This window comes from Castor canadensis, chromosome 17, assembly GCF_047511655.1.
Source record: "Castor canadensis chromosome 17, mCasCan1.hap1v2, whole genome shotgun sequence".
NCBI classification, from domain to species: domain Eukaryota; kingdom Metazoa; phylum Chordata; class Mammalia; order Rodentia; family Castoridae; genus Castor; species Castor canadensis.
Genome location: NC_133402.1, coordinates 41,206,069 through 41,224,023, shown reverse-complemented (window position 1 = coordinate 41,224,023; position 17,955 = coordinate 41,206,069). Strand labels below are relative to the sequence as shown.

The 17,955-nt window shown below is 40.6% G+C and overlaps 1 protein-coding gene across 1 annotated transcript in view; it reads right to left on the bottom strand.

Moving 5' to 3' along the window:
* The window catches only part of Mobp (myelin associated oligodendrocyte basic protein), a 57,808-nt gene extending 44,770 nt beyond the window's left edge, over window positions 1–13,038 (bottom strand). The window contains 3 exon segments of the mRNA XM_074059969.1: window positions 3,819–3,897; window positions 6,468–6,603; window positions 12,916–13,038. The gene's annotated coding sequence lies outside the window, so the exon portion shown is untranslated.
* Between the last annotated feature and the right edge of the window lie 4,917 nt (window positions 13,039–17,955).

Here is a 17,955-nt window from a genome sequence, read left to right as displayed (position 1 = left end):
TCTAATATATAAAAGCATAATGTTTCAAAAATCAGAATGTACAAATAAATATCAAACCATAAATAAAAGACAAAAACAGGCAAATAATTTAAAAAGAGGAATCTTTAATAGCTACTAATCATATACAGATATCTCTGTAGTACACAGAGAAAGAGAAATGACAGAAAGAAATGTCAGTTCATGTCCCTCTTAATTGGCCCACAGAAAAGAAAGAGATGACATAACAAAGAAGAGGGAGAGACAGCGAATCAGAAGAATCAGCGAGGGAGCACAGGGTGATGAATCCATTCAACAAACATTGACTGTTGTTCAGACTTGGTACTAAGAACAGTTATAAGCCAGTGAGAACAGTTCTCTTATAAGAACAGTTATAAGCCAGTGAGAACAGTTCTCTTATAAGAACAGTTATAAGCCAGTGAGCCCCTGGCTGTCAAAGACGTGCCATTTCCTATGAGGGAGGATTGCACATGAGTGCTTGTAGAAGAGCTACTCTGGAATAATCACTCGGGAATTCAGGCACTCCACTTCAGGCCCACCCTTTCTTTTATATAGTCCTACCCACAGCCTTACAGAAACTGCCCAGCCCCAACACTTCCACGTGAGAATATTGATCGATGCTCTGTGGAGTAAATTCATTCCACATTCACCAGCTCCCTTTGAGACCATGGTAGTTCCTAAAGCCTTGTTAATTCCCACAGGCCAGAGGTTAATGCCTTCCTCAGAGTGTAGATTTCTTCAGTAAAGACAATGGCGTCCATGTTAATCAGTCCACACCAGCAAAAATACAAAAAAACGTAGGAAGAAAATACATGCTTCTCTAAAGATATCTTTCTCCATTTGTACTTTTTATCCTTTTGTCTTCTTGGCAATAATTATGTTTATAAATCTGTACAATGAAAGCTGAACAATCAATGATTGGTGACAAACCAGTGTCCTGCAATGGGAAATTTCACACAAATGTTTATTTTGAACCGGGGTGCTTTTCCACAATAAGCAATAAGATGGCACAACCCAGCTGATTTGGGGACCTGCAGATACTATGAAAAGATAATGAAATAAGAGGGTTGACATTATCTTGGAGGTGATAGCCTATTTGGGAACACAGAATGAAGGCATGTTAAATTCTCTCCTTGCTTTGCTTTGCTTTCAGGCAACAAGGACAAAGTAATGTGGCGCTAGGATTGCACTGTCCAAGACAACTATCTCACAGAGTTGTGCAAGACCCCTTTCCAAAGAACAAAATGTACCTATTCTATTCCCCCTATTCTAGGAAAAGGAACAAATGCGATCCAAGATTGGCATCCCAAATTCATGGATAATGTATTTTGTAACTATTTTAATGTAAAAACATCAATTATTGTAGTGGAACCAGATAAACACAAGAATTATGGTGATCTTATAAATGTTATATAGTAAGAAAAACAAAGGTGTTTTTAACAGCTAAAATCATATAATACATGGTTTTAGTGTATGGACACATGAATTTATATTGGCAATGAATATGAATAAATGATCCCATCATTTTCTCCAGGCTGGAAGGTTGGGGGATAGGGGGGTGGGAAGGTCTTACTGAGGAGTTTGAAGGCATTCAGATGGAGATGTCACAGGGATAGTTCAGAGAAGTCTGGATGGAGACAGAATTTGAAAGCTATTTAAGGGTAGGTGGCAATTGAAGCTATGAAGGTGAATGTTGCCTTGATGGCTGAGTGTAGAATAACGAAAGGCTATGCCTGAGCCTTAAAGCACTCCACACTTATGGTTAGGTAGAGGAGGACTGGATGGCGTGATATGAAGAAAAGAGTAAGGGGGGCCAGAGAGAAACTAAGAGCATGTGGCATCATGGGAACTGAAGGGAAGGAGTGTTTCGAAGGAAGGAATGGTCAGCTTTGTAGAATGATTCCTTGAGGTGTGATATGAGGACTATAAGGGCACACTGGATTATGTAACATGGAACTAGCTGGTGACTTTAATAAGAGCTCTTCCCATGGAGTGGTTGAAACAGAAGCTAGATTTGAGGGTTTGTGGAGAGAATAACAGCTAAACAATTGGGTGAGAAACTCTAGGCAACTCAGACCAGAAGTTTGAGAATGGAGGGAGGACAGTGTGGTAGCTAAAGAAGCACATGGTTTCTGGCAGGCTTTCCAGGGGCAGAAATTGATCTATTGATTTGTTTATTTGGCATAATGAGACAGATGAGAACATGCAAAAGTATCAATGGGGAGGATCTAATAGAGAGGAAGAAATTGAAGCAAAACCAAAAAGAGAGGAAATGATGAATATTAATTCATGAGGAAACAGAATGCAGAGCACATGCAGAAACAGTTGGCTGAATGAAATTCTTATCCAGGAGCTTCCATATTTCTGGTGAAATGGGAAGACAGGGTATCAACTGAGAATGAAAAAGGAAGAGCTTTGAGAATAAAATGGGTTTAAAGGAGATTGTGTAGAAATTTGGAGACCCGGCTGCTAGGCAGTTTTGAGAGCCTAGAGGAGGCCACTATTAATTTGTACTGGTAACAATCTGTCCCATTGTGTTTGTCTCCAGTGATTCTCAGAAGTTTGGGTGTAGACATAGACAAGATAGATAGGTTCATCCAGGTTTGAGATTTGCCAGGGAATTTTCAAGAGACTAATCAAAATGATGGGTCTTAAAACCTATTAGTGACATGAAGAAAATAGAAGGTAGAGAACAGTGACTGATGAGTGGGTAGGTAAGTAAGCTAAGTCAACTAGAAGCATGTAGTGAAAGAATGGTTGTAGTGAGATACTTAACAATTTGAAAGAAAGGAAAGTGCCAGGTGTGGTGGCACACTTCTGTGATCCCAGCACTCTGGAGGCTGACTCAGGAAGAATGTGAGTTTAGGCCAGCCTGAGAAGGAAAGGAAAAAAAAAAAGAAGACAGGGAGGGAGGGAAGGAAGAAAGAAGGGTGGGAGGGAGGGAGGAAGGAAGGAAGGAAGGAAGGAAAAATTTGCTTCCTCTCTCTCTTCCTCCTTCCCTCCCTCCCTCCCTTCTTTCTTTTTCTTTCTTTCCATCCCAGGCTGGCTTAAACTCACATTTATTTGATTAAGGCAGTAGCTTCAAATATTGAGAAGGTCTACAGCATGACGGTAGTTAGATGAGTCAGAGAAGATAATTCACTAGATTGTTAAATTGTTTATTCATGCAACAATTGACATCAGCTAAATTGATGGATAAGGTTGGAGTTGAAAGAGAGTGGGGGTTCTGTAACAAAGCCATCAGTGGAGGAGGAGGAGTGACTGAGAGGTGAGGTGGAACTGGCATAAGGAATGGAGCACAAGCTACGAAACACAGAGGTTCAACTGGAGAGTGAAAGAGTCATGATCTGAAAGAGGCAATAGGAGGACACTGACCTCACTCTCAGACCTGGATCTACTTGGGGTGCAAAATGGCTGCATGTGAGAGACTAACAGATGAAGCTTTGTTCCCAAAAGACTAGCTAAACTCAGTCAAGAAAGGAGATGGAAGGAATCTCCTGAGTTGATGTTGAGTGTCCTCAACACTGAAAGAAGTCTCTCTTTCATAGAAAGGCTGTTTTATTGTTCATGGTTCACAAGTTTGTCAAGTATGGGTAAATGGCAGCTTGGGTCATAGTCTCTCTATGCCTTGTATTTCTGTTCCCCAAACCTAGACTATTATGAGACAACTGAACATATTAAAAGTGTTTCAGTCTTATTGAAAGCTCAATCACTCACGTCTTTTGCTGAGTCTAAATTCTACTGTGACACGCAGAACACTAGTGATCATTACGCAACCATTTAGATAGAGATCCAAATGGGCACAACAGGTTCACTTGTACCTGAATTTTCATCCGTACACATCTGGTGATTAGATCTCTGTTATAAGCTTGTCTTGGTATCATTTGCTTCTTTCTGTTCCTAAAAATGAAGCGGTAGAATGTGCTCTGATTAATTGTTGTTTGGTTATTCAGGTTATAATTCATTCAAGTGTTGTTTACGTACATACAGCTTCACTCCCACAATCCTAAAAGGTTCATGATGTGTGATGTTGATGCTGTCTGCAGGCTGGGGACAAGGGGAAGGATACAGTTGCAAAATCACATGCAAACTTTTTAAAGCCACTTTAACGTTATAGAAGAAAAATGCTAAAAGTCCAGTTAATTTACTCTCATTAAGTTAAAAGTCTTTAGTCCTTTTTCCATTTCTTCTTGTATATATTAGCTCTATGAGCCTGACTTGTGCTTTTAACACTAATGAATAATATTCTAGAGTCTGGGTCTAGAAATGCAAATACAATCAAATGAACCATCCCAAGAAAGGAATTAAAGGAATGTTATTCTTCCCTACACCTCTGAAAAGAAGTGAGAACTTAGCAGGATATCAGTCTTGTTTACCTGGGCAATATAGACAGTTTTGTGACTTTAACCTTTTTTCCCATTCTTTCTTGATATGTATGTATCAGGTCTTGGAAGTTGCACTTGAACAAAGGGGCTTTAAAAGATTATGAAGATTCTCGATGAAAAAATAACCTCCAAAACAAAAGTTTTGATTGGTTGTCTAATTAGGTAATTTGTTACTCTAGTAATAGTGATAAAATTAACAACTCTGTATTAATAACTGTATAAGTCTTATAAAGGTTCCAAGGCAAAAGGATGAGGATCACTAGTACGCTCTCTTCTCCCACCTGCTTGACAGAAAAATTGAAATCCTGAGTCTGTAAACTTTCTTGTTTTTTTTTAAAGAAAGATCGGCCATGACATGGAATCAGATATTGACTTTGCACTCTGACTGAAAACAATAAAGCTGACAAAATACACAAATAAATTGATTTGGGGTGCTGAATAGCAAACATTGTGGAAAAGGAGGTGAGCCCCACATTCATCTTGGTTTTCTCCCTGAGATGTTTTTCAAACTATTATGCACTTAAAAATAAATGAAGGGAAGGAAAGTAAAACACGTTGTGTTGGGGGAGGACGTTGGGGGGGGAGGTGAAGAAAGAGGGTGAAGGAGGGTGAACATGGTTGATGTAGTTTATATACTTGTATGAAAATGAATAATGAAACCTGTTGTTTTAGGTGGGGGAGGGGTGTGGAAGGATGATGGGGGTGGTGAATCTAACCGAGGTACATTGTAAGCATCTATGGAAATGTCAAAATGAAACCCCACAACTAATATATGCTAATAAAAATGCTTTTTAAAAAACTGCTATTAGGGAGAAACAGCCAAAGCAGACAGGGAAAAAAATGATTGAAGAGACCCAGAAGAACATAGAGGAGAGAAAAACAGGCAGTGGAGAAGGCAGATACAGACACAGAAAGGGTAAGGATTCAGATCCATTCTTTCTGTCAGAGACTGGGTCAAATCCAAGTTTTACAATTGTAGCTTGAGGCTGTAGAAAGCCCAAGAATTAAAATCTCTGAAGAGGCCAATAACTAAGCAGAAGTATCAGAGATCACACATTCAGAGCAAACAGTATGACTCTGGTGAACACCCCAACCTTCTGGTTGAGACTCCAATATATCTTGCTGGAGAATAGGGATCACTCATAAGAGTAAAGTTAGGACAGGCCTGTCCTAACAAGGTCTGCACCCACGGCTCAGCAGGATTAAGGTGATCTGCTAGTAACTTATGTGACGATACACCTCCTCGATTTGTTATCCATAATGACCAACAAAAAAATTACCAGAGCTGAACATGGTGATGCATACTGCTATCCCAGCACACAGGAGGTTGAAGCAGGAGAATCAAGAGTTTGAGGCCAGCCTGGGCTACACAGTGAGACTGTACCTCAAAAACAAACAATAAGGACTACAGGCATGGTTCAAGTAGTAGAGTACTTGCCTAGCAAGTACAAGGCCCTGAATTCAAGCCCCAGTATGGGAAAAAAGAAAACGATAAAGTAAATATAGTTGGGTCTATACTGATATGAATAAATGAATAGATAAAGACATGCTCATCCTTAAAGGATACATCAATTAATAAATGCGCACTGGGTGTGCTGGTCCACCTCTGTAATCCCCAGCTACTCAGGAGTCAGAGGCAGGAGGATCACGAGTTTGAGGCACAAGTAGCAGTGAAACCCTGTCTCAAAAGCAATATGAAAACCAAAGGGCTGGAAGTATAACTCAAGTGGTAGAGCTTGTCTAGATGCACAAGGCCCTGGGTTCAATCCCCAGTACTACCCTAAGTAAAGAAATGTATATGCAAAGAGGGAAACAGGAATATCACCATTTCAACACCACAATAGGGCTGGCAGGGTGGCTCAAGTGGTAGAGCAGCTGCTTAGAAAGCATGAGGCCCTGAGTTCAAAAAAAACACCATGATAATAATTTTTTGCATGTAACATTCTCTAATGGATGCTAAAATTTAGTAGGTGAAAGTTTAAAGAAAAACTGAATATTTGCATAGTCTCAAAATATCTCTTCCCCAAAGAAATATTTTCTAATTAAAAAAAGTAAGGCTATAGTGAAGAAATCAGGAAAACCCACCTTAACCAAATGGTTCAGGTTAACATCACCAGTAGAAAGGTCGAGCATCCTCATTCACCCTCTGACAGGAAGGACTAGGATAGGAGGGAGGCACGTCATCTCTGTGCCATTCTCTCCAACAATACATAACCTGGCTCTAATCACAAGAAGATGTCAGAAAAATTCAAATGGAAAGACAGTTTACAAATAATTCATCAGAATGCTAATAGTCTCAAGGTAACCATTGACCTTGAGAAAGGGACTGACTGGAGAACTGTCCCAGATAAGAAAAAATAAAGGCTGTACCTGATCATTAAATTCAATATGGTTCTTGAGTTCTATTCTGACATGGAAGACAGACATTAGCAGTAAAACTTAAGGAGTGTGATAAAATGTGCAGTTAATTACTGAGATGATGTCAAAGTTAATTTATCAGCTTTATTAATTATATTACAGATTTATATAAAATGCTAACATTAAAGGAAGCATATATTCTCCAAGAGGGTAATATCACCCCCGAGAGAACGAAAAGTTGGGAAACAAAAAAAAAAAATCCTACTTAGGGCAAAGCACAGATAGGCACACAGTGCATAAGTAATACACAGTTTATCTGTAGAATTAAAATTTCCTACAGGGGAGAAAGCAATGAAGAAAAAATGGCTCCTGACAAAATTATATATAAAATTATATATAAAATTTAAGTGATACGTATAATTTAAGAATCTTTGTTTCATTTAATTCAATGTCATCATATATTTCATTACACTAACTTATATAAGCTGTGAAGTTTCTGTTTTGGAGGATTCTGAAAGTCAGCCAAGTCAGAAAAAGGAGCTATAAAATGTATTTAGTGCCTGGCTCTCTATGCTACACTCATTGTATCAGTGCAGTATGGCTCCATCTACCCTGGACCCTCCCGAGCTTGCTCTACTCATGCAATACCTGTTTCAAAACAGGGAATTTCAAGCCAAATGCTCTTCCCTCGGAGGAACATTCCCTGGCCATTTGGATTAGATGATCTATCAAACACCCTCATACGTAATCGTACAGCATCCTGTGCTTTTCTCCCTTACTTATATTATATTTGGGGTTGCTGTGATTCTTTTTTCACTACCACTAAAATGTAAACAATATCCTTTGTCCACCATTTAATCTCTAGGTACTAGCTCAGAACCTGACACAAGACTCCCAACAAATATTTGTTGAGTGAATGGATGAATGGATGGGCGAGTGAGTGGATGAGTGAATGAGTGAATGAATGAAATGTGACACAGACTTGCGAAGAACACAGGAAAAACGCCTGAATGTGGACTTCCAGGTAACTCTGACTTACTGTAATTAACATCCAGTGATAACAAGTTGACTCTATATTGGTAACTGATTAACATCAATTAATACTATTGGTTGGCACAAAGGCTATTCCACATGCAGTTACTTGGGAAATGAACATTAATAAAACCTCTGCATAGCTATGGGTTAGACATAGCCATACAGAAAAATATATTTCCTGCATTCCCTACCACTACAGAAGTTCTGAATTCCCCAATTTCTTTGGCATCTGTTATTTAGCAGGTTTTATTCTGAGAACTTAGTAGCTTTATTTAAAAACAGAGTTGTCCTGAAAATGCAAATTATAAGGAGAAGGTGAATCCAGATGTGGTGCAGTCCTGTAATCCCAGCTATTCAGGAGGCTTAGGCAGAAGAATTGTAGTCCATGGTGCCTGGGCAAAAACATGAGACACTATTTGAAAAATAACTAAAGCAAAAGAGCTGTGGCTGTAGCTCAAGTGGTAGAGTGCCTGCCTAGGAAGTGTAGGGCTCTGAGTTCAAGAAAAAAAGAAGAAAGGAAGGGAGGGAGGGAGGGAGGGAGGAAGGAAGGAAGGAAGAAAAAGGGGACGGTGATACCCAATTACGGTCTGGTTTTCTTGTGAGCTAAATCCCTGAAGAAGGTTTGCAATGTGACTTAGTGGTAGTACCTGGTCTCTATTTCCTAGTGTCTGAAAATAGGCTGTGAATGCACCATTTACCTAGATTATGTAAGGTAAATTATACTTTGCCTATAATTAGTCACTTATAGTTTTGGCCTCTACTACTTTTTTTATTTTATTTTATTATTCATATGTGCATACAAGGCTTGGGTCATTTCTCCCCCCTGCCCCCACCCCCTCCCTTACCACCCACTCCGCCCCCTCCCTCTCCCCCACCCTCTCAATACCCAGCAGAAACTATTTTGCCCTTATTTCTAATTTTGTTGTAGAGAGAGTATAAGCAATAATAGGAAGGAACAAGGGTTTTTGCTGATTGAGATAAGGATAGCTATACAGGGAGTTGACTCACATTAATTTCCTGTGCGTGTGAGTTACCTTCTAGGTTAATTCTTTTTGATCTAACCTTTTCTCTAGTTCCTGGTCCCCTTTTCCTATTGCTTTTAAGGTATCTGCTTTAGTTTCTCTGCGTTAGGCCTCTACTACTTTTAAAACTTCCCAAGCCTACTATATAGACATACTTGCTTCCTTTAAGTTGTAAGTTTCTATGTACAAGAACCTGAGCCCATTGTCCCTGATATATCAGCAAGCACACCTGTGCCCATGGACTACGTGGATTTTCTCCCATTCGTGATTTACTTTTCCAATATTTTTTTTGCCTTTAGCTCAATAAGAAAGTCAGAGCCTTGCCTTAACCGCCTATGGAGAGGAACTCAGATCATTCTCATCCTTCCTCTCCCTGCAGTGATATTGCTCCCTGTTCCATGTGGACGATCTGGCCCTGGGCTCCTTCCCAGACTAGGAGTGAGTGGCCAAGACTCCAGGCCAGCATGAAGGTTGAGGAAAACGCATACTTTTCTTATTCCAGTATCTCTCACTTTCTTTTGGCAACAATAGGAAGCATTCTTGGCCTTGCCTCTGAGACTTGGGATGAAGTCAATGGAAATTTGGGGAAGGGAGAAGAAAGAATGAAGACTCACCAAGACCCCACATCATAAGCTACAACTTCCAGCCTCCCAGACAAAGTTGCTCTGCACTTCCCAGACTCACACCGTCCTGCTTGACTACTACCTGGATAAGGTGGGATTGTCTGCACATTACGGGCCTAAACAGGATGAGACTCTTCTCCCTTAAAAAATAAGTTTGCCTTCTACTCTTGGCCTCTACTACCTTCCTTTTAGCATGCAGTAAACAGGGCTGGAGCATTGCGCAAGCGCTAGAGCACCTGCTTAGCAAGCACGAGACCCTGAGTTCAAACTCTAGTATCACCAATAAATAAATAAATAAATGTAATAAATCCATTTCTATACTTATAATAGAAATGACTTCAGCTATTCTTGAAACATTTTACATGAAATTCTTGTGAAGTCCTCTTTTCATGTATCTCTGAGGGCAAATGTTAATATTGCTGTATGTGAAAAACTTTGAAGAGAAATACTCCATGTTGTATTTCAGTTTTTAAAAACACAATTCTCATGCCTTGGTGAACTGGTTACTACTTCTCACACTGCTCTCCAATTTCTGTTCAGACTACACTCTTTTTCAGACTATATAGTAGAGTAAATTTAATCCCCAGACTCTCTTGGCATCAACTCTCAGAAAGGTTTTTCTAAAGTTCTTTTCTCTCAAGATCAGAATATTAAGAAAAGGTTCACATAAATGTTCAAAACCATTCTTCATCGGCTTGTGAAACAGGATGGAATCCTGTGACCATTGCACACAAAGCTAATGGGCTGTGGCTTCCAGACTGAGTCTTAGAATTACTGTAGAGAAATCTGTTCCATGAACAGATGTTTACACCAAGTACCTACTATGTGTCAAGAAGTCTTAGCCACTGGTAATGAAACAGAGAACACACCAAGTTGCTGACTTCAGAAGGCTCACAGGTAAGAAGATGCCCAGAAAGGAGTGGCCAGCTAAGATCCAATACTGGAATACCTAAGAGGGTGTGAATATGTGTTGCCAAATAGTTGGGACCTCACCTTCAATCCTGACCAGAGGGATCAACAGTGGCAACTCAGAGAAAGGGGTAGCCCAGTTGAGACCTAAACAGTGAGCTGGAGTTATCCAGTTAACGGCCTAAGGAAGGGTGTCACAGGAATTGGAAATTACTAGCTCAAAGGCCTGCGTGAGCTCTCACAGGTTGAACCCAAATTCCTCTCTCCTGATCACTCCAAGGCCAAGTTAATTTGGGACAACCCCTGTGTCCCAAGGCCTGGGAAATTAGTCAAACCAACCAATCCTAAACCTGCATAGCCTGCTTACCCTGCCTCTCCCATTCTTCCCCACAAAAACCACATAAAAACTTTCACCCTGCTTTCTGCTTGCTCCTTCTGACTATCACCAAAATCCAATGCTTCCTGATGTGGACTGTGGCCCTTCCCCACATTCCCTCCCCCTCCCAGGAATTGTGACAAATGATCTTTTCTGATGACATTCATCTCCTGATCTGTTTGCTTCATCATATCTGAATAACTAAATCCCAAGTATGCTTCCTTAGCCACACATTTTTACCCAGTGCTTTAAGGATAACCAAGAACACAAGCCAGAGTGGCCTCCATGGCCAATGTAAGTCACCCTTAGAGCCCTTATGATGGAACCTGATCCCAGTGGCCCAGCCCAGCATGGCAGATTCCAAGGTTATCAGAAGCAGGTAAATCCCATCCATAAGACTCTCCTGGCCCCAATTCTTTTGACTGAGTGAGAAAAAGGAGTCTCCATGCCTTCATTTTCCACTCCAGGATTGTTCACTGTATTACAGGAATTCATTATCCTTTTAAGTATAAAACACTTTATCAAACTGCAGGGTGACTGCTGTGGCCCAGATACAGCAGTCATACTAGTTAATGCTATGTAGCAAGGTTCCTCAACCTTAGGTGACACCAGGTGCAAACCCCCAATCTTTAATTCCATTTTGAAGAAAGAAACATTTATTTACCTCACCCAGGGAATAGGCCTACTGAGGCAGGCTGGAGTTAGGAAAAGTTTGGGATTCATAGAAAATACATGACTTAATGTTGCATTTCAGATTGACCATGCTCTGGCTCAAAGACCACCCTCACCTGGCCCAGGGGCTGCCCATGCCCCTCCCCACTCACTGATTATCAGATGGGAATCACCTGGTTCCTCCCTTCCCATAGATCAGCATAGGTTTTAAAAGCATCCGAAGAGAAGCTCACTCTCTCTGCATCAAGATTCCACCTGCATCCACCACGCTCCCTTTTGTAACTCCCTTCCCTAACTTTTCATAAACTCTATTTATACCAAATCCTTCCATGGAATCTTCCCAGTGGGATACAAAGAATTTGGAAGTCTTCTGATCATGAACTCCACCGTGCCGCTAACACTATTATAGCCACGGTATGTTTAATTGATTACAAAGATCATCTAATAATCAATTGTTCCCATTCCAATTTGTGATGACTTCAGAGTAACTTTCATTTTTTCACTTTTTAGTAACGTTCACAAAACAAAAGAAGTCTGCTGGGAAGACAAATTTCTATGCAGTGTCCAAATCCGGGTACAAAATTATTTTGAAAATATTATTTTATCTTTGGTCTACCTTGCTCATTTCAAGTTTTGTGACTTTGAAGTACATGGTACATTAGTGAAAAGGAACAATGCATGTCATTCATAAAACATCAGTGGGTACATAACTTGGTTTGAGTTGTGGCTTCTTCATTCACTTGCTGTGTAGTCATAGGCTAATCCCTGGATTTCAATTTCTGGCATTTGTTGTACTGTCTGCAACTTTTCTGTAAATCTGGAGCAATTTTTGAAAGCCACTCACTGGTAATTCCCCTGCCATTCTAAATAATCATAACACAACCTATCTGCACATCTGGGCATCGTCTATTTTTTGCCTCCCTGTTTTATTCACAGAGCATTAAAAATTCTTCTCTCCATTTTCTTTCTAGTTCTCTAGCCAAGTTCATTACTTTATTCCCTTGATACATAATCTTTTTTATATCAACTACAGAACTGAAATGTCCCTGTGATTTCTAGAGATTCTATGTAAAATGAAGCATTGATGTCTTTTCATTTAAGTTTCTGGTCTATTGGGATAGAAATACTAAGATTGGTCTTTATTGCTCCATTAATATCCCACACACATAAATCCAACTGTATGAGTGAAGCAGTTGCTCCCAGATAAGAAGAAAAATTCATTTTCAAACCAAGACAAGTTAAAAAAGAAGAAATGGAGGCAGAGGGAAAGAAACCAAGAACACCATTGATATCACTTCCAGCACCAGGGGGCTTTGAACCCCAAGAAAATATAGAATGTTCCAGAAGGGTCTTCTGCCCACATAAGAATAAACATGCTGTCCTTCCTTTGTTACTGTTTTCTGCATTCTTTGATGTCTTCCCAACTTTGACTGCTAGCATAACAAATTCCCTCTGGGATATGACAAAGTTCATCCTTGCCACCTGAAGATGAAGGGGAAAAAAATGAAGTAAAATGAAAACCAGCGAAATCCTCTTACCTTCAAACAGAGTTGTGTGTGACAAGTTCTGTGGGTCCAGGTCCCTGAGGGTTTGAGGGTACCTCAATGCTAGCACAATATACAGGGACAGATTATATATCTGGGTTTTTCATCACACAAGGCGTTTTTCATGAGTCCAGCCGAGATGCACTTTAAAACAAAAGCTACATAAAGACTACAAAAAGGCCACACAAAGTTTAAACAAAAGGCTAAAGAAAGACCAAACAAAAGCTAAAGAAAGTTTAAACAAAGAGTGAAACAAAGACAAAACAAAGGCCAAACAAAGACAAGAACAAAAGCTAAGACAAAGAGCAAAAGAAAAATCCAAACAAAAGCTAAGCTAAGCTACAGGCATATCACACAAGCCACAGACACACACACATACACACAAACACTCCATATCCACACCACAGCACCCACAAAGTCCAGCCTCCCCCCTTGCACATAATCACTACACTGTGTGAAACCTCACCCAGCATCAAGGCTCAATCCATACCAAATTCACCCCACCTCAAACCAAACGGCATGCCAGGTCCATCTGCACCACACACCAGTTCACCCTACCAAACCACACCACATGCCCTTCCACCAATGTGCCATGCCCCCACAGTAACCATCCCAACCCAGCATGTCACATTCACCCCACACATCCCAAGCCATGCCCATAAGCCATGAACAGAGCCCTATCTTAGGCTTCCATTTTCTTACTACATGCAGATTAAATATTCACAACCACACCAAGACTAGCATTCACATACATGCCTTTGCATACTTAATTTAACAAAAACCTAATCTAGTTACAACTAAGATTGAATTTGGAAGATTCGATGACAATTAACCTATGCATTCAAATGTTTGAAAACCTCTATAAACCATCTCGTATGGTGGATGTTTTCTGTAAATAATCTCATTCGGTTACCATGACAATATTGACTTCAGTCTTAGACATTTTCTTATCATTTTACTAAAATTTCAGGGCCACATTACCAAGTCCTAAACTCTCTGTGCTATCATCATGGGTCCTATAATTGTGCATCTGCTAAATTTCATTTTATATATGTAGAACTAACTACTAATTATTTGAAAGCTGAAAGGATACTTCTAGAATCATCCAACCAGCAGCATCAATGCAAGTCTTGCCTCTGGCATTCCCAGAACTACCTGAGAGACAGTGAAGTATAAACGTCAACATCATCACCAAATTCCCTACTAGGTTCCTGTCTCAGTATATGCCAGGGAACCCTGAAAAGGGGATCCAATGAAATTGCTAGCATTCAGCACAAATCTCATTCTGCATTGAGGTCATGGCTAATTGAACAGCTTTCTCTTTCTCTGAGCAATGAGTTATGACTGTCTGCTGACTGACTCACTCCTACCATGAGGCCAGAGTCTGGCTTGTGTGGGGTGAATGTGGCTGAGGGTGGGGACAGAGTAAGGAGGTTCAGAGCATGGGCTCTGGAGGCCTCAAACACCGGGAACGCCACAGTCCCCACCTTATGGGATCAGCCTTGGACACAATGAATACTGAGCCAAAGTAAGTTCCTACAGTCCGGGCCCTAAAAAGCGTACAAACAGGTGGGTGTCAGGTATAAAGACTTGCTTCCTAATCATGAAACAACTTGAGATCAGACTATTTTAAATGTGCAAGTTCAGGTGAGTAGATTATAAAAAGCCATCTTTACTAAAAGGACATCTCTGCTCCTCAACCCTGTCCAGTAATTGTCTTCAGAGGCAAATTTTGGGGAATTCCCTCCATTGGTCATCTACTCTGTGATATATAGAGGGATATACACTATGCAACAAAATGCTCACTATGTCATCTATTTCATTCCTAGTTACATTTTGGTGTCTGTCCTTCAAGCAGCAGCATTCTCTGTCCTAGGCACACTACCACTTGAGCCACGCCGTCAGCCCTGTTTTGTGATAGCTTTTTACAAACTAATGGCCCTCCCCGGCTTTGAACCAAGAGCCTCCTGATCTCTGTCTTCTGAGTAGCTAGGATTACAGGCATCAGCCACCAGTGCCTGGCTACATTTCTTTTTGACAATCATACTTTTTCAATTCTAAGACTTTGTTTTTGTTTGGTAACCTTTTCAAAGTGCATAGTATTTCCTGTAAGTTGTACAGAAATCATAATTGTTTGAGGGTATGGCAAACATTTGTTAGAATATTATTAAAAATTAGTGTGAAATGAGTGAATTATCAACCAAAGAAAGTTACTTTAAGAAAGGTAGGCCTGGCAAGGTAGCTCACACCTGTGATCCAAGCTTTTCGGGAGATGGCGATCAGGAGGACTACAGTTCAAGGCCAGCCCCAGCAAAAAGTTAGCAAGACCCTATCGCAACCAAAAAGTTGGGCATGGTGGCATATCCCAGCTAGGAAGGATGACAGTCCCAGGTCAGCCCAGGCAAAAATCAAGACCCTATCTGAAAATAACTAATGCAAAAAGGAATACAGGTGAGACTCCAGTGGTAAAGCACCTGCCAAGCAAGTGCAAGGCCCTGAGTTCAAACCTCATAACACAAAAAATAAAATAGAAAGAAGTGTATGTCACTGGTAAGTTAAGGACACTTGCATATTTCACCTAAAAATTAAATATGCATAAAGCCATAACCACAATTAAGCAACTATTATTTTTATCTAACAAAATTGTGTACCAAAATATATGCTGTAAATGTTGGGTGGCAGGGGGGCGGTGTTTTTCTGTTTTTGAGACAGGGTCTCACTGTAGCCCAGGTTGGTCTCAAATCTACAACCCTCTTGCCTCCACCACCTAAGTGCAGGGATTACAGGTGTGCACCACCATGCCTGCTTAGAAATTCAATTTTGGGTTTTTTTTGGGGGGGGAGGGAAGGTTGTTTTCTAAAAAAGATTCTATGGCAATAACACCCTGGACAAGCCTAATTTCATCTGATTAAAAAAGACAAAAGACAGGCAGAAGATTTTGAGCAACAGTGCTCAAAATATTTTGCTGTATAAATATGAAAAGGTGTTTTGTTTTAAAAACAATTATAAAACCATGTTTAATTATTAGTAACTAATAATGTAATAATGATCTGAGAAAAAGAAACATAATTGTTCCTGACTTGCCCTTCAATCTTTCATTTATACCTTTAGTGTAAATGTGTCTCCTCAAAGATTTTGACCATGACCTTACAGTTTTGTAGCTACAAGTTCAAGACTTTCAATGGTAAACAGAGGAGTGTGATACCAAGTGAGATGCCAACCACCCAGACAAAGCCTCTGTGTGTTCCCAAGCTCCACACCCAGCATCTCTGTCTGTGTCCCTCTGCTCTGCTGAGGCCCAGTCACAATTGTGCTCTGCCCAGTGATGACCTGGGCAATAGTGGACATGGTGTACCCTAAAGAAGGGACTGGGTTTTTTCCAACTCACTCTGTTCAAACTCACTCAGTCGCACCTCTGCTATTAAACATCCTGCACCCAATTCATGGATTGCGCTCCATTTAATAATACCAGCAGAGGAGGAAAATGCAGTGGGTGGGGGGCAGTGTGCCAATCAATCCTCTAGCAAAAGGAGAGACCCAGAGAAAGTGTCAGTGTGGTGTCAGCCTGCTGTGGTGAAGGAGGCCTGGTTCTAATCACTAGTAACAGATAAGAAATCTGCACAGTGCAGCAGGATTCAACATCAGTGGAAATCATCTTTGAAAAAAAGAGATTTCTGTTTAATCCTGTGTTTTGCAAGCAGCCATGCATCTGGTGTTTTGTCAAGAAAGTACCTTGAGCTGGGCACCAGTGGTTCACGCTTGCAATCCTAGCTGCTCAGGAGGCAGAGATCAGGAGGATCACATTTCCAAGCCAGCCTGGGAAAACAGTTTCTTGAGACAACACCTCAAAAAAAACCCTTCACAAAAAAGGGCTGCTGGAGTGGCTCAAGGTGTAGTCCCTGAGTTCAAGCCCCAGTCGGCAAAAAAAAAGTACTTTGAAGCCAGGTATGGTGGCACATGCCTGAACACCAGAACTTGGGAGGCAGGGGCAGGAGGACTGTGAGTTTGAGACCAGCCTGGACTATGTAGCAAGACCCTGTCTGAAATAAAAGAAAAAAGAAAAAAAGCTCCTTGAGAAAATCAGAGCCCAAGAAATCTGTTGCTATTTTAAGTTCATAGATTGGAATTCATTACCAGTTTCTACTTTTTGAAATGCTTGTCTGGACACAAGATCTCTACAAACAGAGGCTGCTCTCTGTGATTTATTACTCCTTGATAAGCTAGAAATCCACGGTCTAAGCCTTTGATTTGAAGTTCATAGTAAGCCTTAGTTGGCTAAGCTGAGAAGAACCTGTATCTAACATACGCTTTCCTTAACCAAAGCTGTCAATAACCCTCTCCATTTACCCCAGGTTTCTCACTTGCATGCTGTTCTGCAACAGGATAAAACCATCCTAACCTCCTTCGAGCTGTCTCCCCTGACCCAAGATGGCCCTTCTCAGTGAGAGAGGCCAGAACCTCCATCAAGATAGAGGGCAGACCCAAAGCTTTAACTCAAAACCTGTTATCCGTTAAAAATGTGATGTGTGTTTTTTTTTATCCCCTTACTTCCCCAAACAACCTTGCCTTAGTTCATAACCTGTTGCCTATTAAAAGTATTGTGTGTTCCCACAGGCCCCACAATGAATGGATTTTAAAGATGTGGTATATGTACACAATGAAGTTTTACTCAGCCATAAAGAAGAATGAAATTATGTTGTTTGCAGACAAATGGATGGAACTGGAGAACTTCACGTGAAACGAAGTCAGCTAGGCTCAAAAACTCAAAGGTCACGTTTTATCTCACATGTGAAAGCAATAGTCAGAGACAGAACAAAATTGTATTAGTGAGTCTGACTGAGGGAGCTATGGGAGGTGGGAGAGAGAAAGAAAATGTTAAGAGAATGAAAAATATTGAAACAACCCATCTATAAATGAATGATATAAGCACTGTACAGCAAGATGTTGATTAGGGGAGCATGGTGATAGAGAATAAGTAATGGAGGGGTGGGGGGTAATTTGATAAAAGCCTGATACATACAGACCTGAGCAACC